At 35.3% G+C, this 4290-nt stretch overlaps 1 long non-coding RNA gene across 1 annotated transcript; it reads left to right on the plus strand.

Annotated features, from left to right (window-relative positions):
• The first annotated feature begins 1735 nt into the window (after positions 1–1735).
• Positions 1736–4070, plus strand: LOC110937789. Its single transcript, XR_002591048.2, has 3 exons — positions 1736–2195; positions 3431–3497; positions 3980–4070. It is a non-coding gene; the product is annotated as an uncharacterized LOC110937789 (long non-coding RNA).
• Positions 4071–4290: the final 220 nt, after the last annotated feature.

The following is a 4290-nucleotide window of genomic DNA, read 5'->3' on the forward strand; positions in this document are numbered from 1 at the left end:
AACTTCAACTTGAGACTAAAGAAGATGGGTTACTCTATTTCATGAATCGTTTGTGGGTTCCAAAACATGACGATCTTCGTACTTTCTTGATGAACGAGGCCCACAAGTCTCGTTATTCGGTCCATCCTGGTGCAGATAAAATGTACATGGATCTTAGAAATCTTTATTGGTGGCCTGGTATGAAGAGGGATGTTGCTCTTTATGTAGCCAAATGTCTTACATGCCTAAAGGTTAAAGCTGAACATCAACGCCCTTCTGGTTTGCTTGAACAACCAGAAATTCCAGTGTGGAAGTGGGAGAACATAGCCATGGATCTCGTCACAAAATTGCCACGCACTTCCAAAGGTCATGATAGCATTTGGGTAATCATTGACCGTTTGACAAAGTCTGTGCATTTCTTGCCTATTCGTGAAGATTTTTCTGCTGCAACGCTTGCTAAGATCTACCTTGACGAGATCGTATCTCGTCATGGTGTGCCTTTGAACATTATTTCTGATCGTGATGGTCGTTTCACTTCTCGTTTTTGGAAGACCATGCAATCTGCTTTGGGAACACAGCTTAACATTAGCACTGCTTATCATCCTCAAACTGATGGTCAATCTGAAAGGACCATCCAAACCCTTGAGGACATGCTTCGAGCTTGTGTTATCGACTTTGGTGGCAGTTGGGATTCTCATCTACCTTTGATTGAGTTCTCGTACAACAACAGTTACCATACTAGTATCAACATGGCTCCTTTTGAAGCACTCTATGGTCGGAAATGTCGTTCTCCTATTTGTTGGAACGAGATTGGTGAAGCTCAAATCACTGGTCCTGAACTAATACGAGAGACGACAGATAAGATCTTGAAAATTCGTGATAACCTTCTTGTGGCTAGAAGTCGTCAAAATAGTTACGCTGATAAACGACGCAAACCCCTGGAATTCCAAATTGGTGATCTAGTTCTTCTTAAGGTATCCCCTTGGAAGGGAGTTGTTCGTTTTGGAAAGAAGGGTAAGCTAGCTCCTCGCTATGTGGGCCCTTTCAAAATCATCGAGAAGATTGGAAAGGTGGCCTACAAGCTCGATCTACCTCCTTAGCTTAGCAACATTCATCCTACATTTCATGTTTCAAATTTGAAGAAATGCCTAGCAGATGAAAACCTCCACATTCCTCTCAAAGACATTCGCATTGACGAGACAATGCATTTCGTCGAGAAACCAGTGGAAATCATGGACCGTGACGTGAAGAAACTCAAGCGAAGCCGTATTCCAATCGTCAAGGTTCGTTGGGAGTCTAAACGTGGCCCAGAGTTTACTTGGGAACATGAGGACCAAATGAAAGCCAAATACCCTCACCTCTTCGCAGAAGGATCATCTAAATCAATTTCGGGACGAAATTCTTAAAAGTTGGGGAGACTGTAACCACCATGAAATTTTAATTCAATTTACAATGTAATCCATCTTAATCAATAATATCATTTGGCCATGTTATCCATCAGCATCCATCCATTTACATATGTTTATCTAAAAAAAATGTAGTTTTCTTTTGGGTTGTAATAATAAAAAAAATTTGATATAAAAAAAATTATAAAAGGTCATATAATATTTTTATAAGATGTGGATTATAATTGTAAGAGATATAAAATTTAACAAATATTGATGTAGTTTTAAAAAAAAGCTACAATGGGCCATATAGTCTTTCTTGAAAAGTTGAATTATGAGTTAAGTGATTTTGGTCTAAAATAAAACAAAGCAAGTAAGCACAGGGACTATATGTAGCAAATTGAACAAAAGTTTGAAATGTGCTGAGAATTTCTTTCACGCGCTTTTATTGTCCGATGTCGGCAAGTTTACAACTTGCCGATTCTCCTATATCTCACCCAATAATATCGTTATCTAGTTTCCTAACTATCAATCATGAATTTATACGCTAAAACAAACAAGTATTCGCTCTTATTAGCTGTTATATTATCTAATTCTGGACCAAATCAATTATGTTCGGAATTGAACAAGGAAATTGGATCATCCCACGATCCTTTCCAAACTGTTGGTGTCGTGGAAAATTGTTTAAATACGACCTTCCTCGCATCAAACGGACCTTACCACATCAAAGACACTCTCAACTTTTCGGTCCGAAGTCGTCTGAACCACTACACTTTTGCCAGAGTTCTTCTCTTGTCGGAATCCTCTTATCGTTGCTAATAAACGCATCCCGTAAGTTCTTTACGATTCTTTGTTTGTAATGCTCTGTTGTTGAAAGTCTCAAGTTATTCTAGTATTTGATACAGCATCTATGTTGTATGAAATTGTTAGCAAAAGGAATTAAGGTTCGCTAAAACACTGATTTGGGAAAATGATTATCATATAAAAAAAAACTGTCTTAAACTATTATTAATCGTTTTCTAGCCCAACCTTTTCAAAAACGGCGAGCCTGGCCACTGGTGGTTGTTATTCGAGTAAGACTTTGGGGCCAGTTGAACCTCTGTTCGAACCAAGGAAACTCCATTACCCTTTTTGTTTCTTTTTCTTTCTGTTTTGACCAACTGGACTATTTAATGCATACATGGTCTGTTGAGGAAATTTTGAATATATTAGATTAAGTTGTTGTTTTAGTGCACTACATACAAAGTCGGCTAGCACTTCTTTTTTTCTTTTTTATCTTTATTCCTACTTAATTGATTAATTGATATAATATAACCTATAATCGACTTATTTACATCATATAGACATTGTTATTATTATTTTTTTAGCACATATGTACTTAATCAAATAGTTAATTCTGGGTGGTATTAAAGAGTAGCTTAAATAAAGCTAGATTGTATTAAAAAAATTGTGTATTAACCTAAATATGGTTAGTTTGTTTAAAAAAAAAAGAGTCAGAGGGGTTAGATTCCATTTGATTTTATAAAACGTAAACAAGGCATTTGGTGTAATAACATAAAATAATTTTTATAATGATTAAATTAAGCAAATTAAATCTTATAAAATTTTGTAAATATCTATTTAATGAAATCCTATTTAATTGATAAGTAAATTAAACATGCCAATATTCAGTTACGTTTTATTTTGTGTTAGACAAACTAGTTTCCCACACTTAAAAAAAAAGAACAATAAATTTGTTATTTTCCTTCCCACCAAAATTGTACATCGATGTTATTATTGATCGCTAAGCAAGTTCCTTTGTGTATCATGTCTACTTATTTATGTAATTCCATAAATCTTATTAATTATTTTGGATAGACAGTTAGTAAACTTTTCCCCCACAAAAAAAAAGGAAAACTAATATTTTAAATTATTAATTGAAATTTCTATATTTACTTTAACTCGTCAATTGAAACATTTCAACATAAACCATAGAATTCCCAAATCAGTTATAAAAGCCTTAATTCTAGCGTGCTTTAGACACCAAACTTAGTTCGTAGATTAAACTTGCTATTTAACCATATTAGGGTAGCATTTGGGATTTTCCTAACGCCTTCGCTCCTCATTTCCTGTGTGCAATATTCGCTCCCCAAGGTGAGTACATAGTTCCCTTTTTACCTCTTTTTGGGATGATACATATGATGAACTAAATTTTGCTTAAACGTTATACAATTCATTATTTTTTTTATGGCTTATGTGATCACTATTTGCTTTGTATGAAACTTGTTGGTTTACTTCAACGTGTGCATTCATTAATTTCGGCCAAACCGTCCGGTAGTATATTATAGCACTATAGGTGTGACGACCCATCTCCACTTCCATTTGGATTTGCTTATTTAACACATTTTGCTTATTTTGCTTTTTGGGAAGTGGAGGATGATAGAATCCGTTAAACATGTCAGCTTAGGTTTGAATGTGCCACCCGTGACCCATACTCGTTAAATGCAATATGCTTAGTGTTCTACTTGTGCCATATTGAATTGTAAATAAAATATTTTTTATCACATGCTTTACCATAAAACCTATGTTACTCGCCGGCTTTTAGCTGACCCTTGTTTTTCTCACATATGTTTCAGGTGGTAACAATTGATGATGATTTACAAGCTTTCTATCACTTAGGATCATGGAACTTTTTGCCTTAGTTAAACTTTAAAACGATCGTTATGTCTTGTTTTGGACAAGTTGTGTCACACCCCGATTTCCACGTAACACCGGTGGGCCCGGTGTGGGGTACAGTGACGTAGTTGGCATCGTCATAGACAATCAACACAATATAATAATGCACAGCGGAAGCAGAACAGATACATTTCAACTTTAAATAAAGTGCAATAATAAATATCACAGTAGTTGAAATGGATCCACAGGCGGATCAAATAAAATAAGATAA

Source organism: Helianthus annuus, chromosome 1 (assembly GCF_002127325.2).
Source record: "Helianthus annuus cultivar XRQ/B chromosome 1, HanXRQr2.0-SUNRISE, whole genome shotgun sequence".
In the NCBI taxonomy this organism is placed as follows: domain Eukaryota; kingdom Viridiplantae; phylum Streptophyta; class Magnoliopsida; order Asterales; family Asteraceae; genus Helianthus; species Helianthus annuus.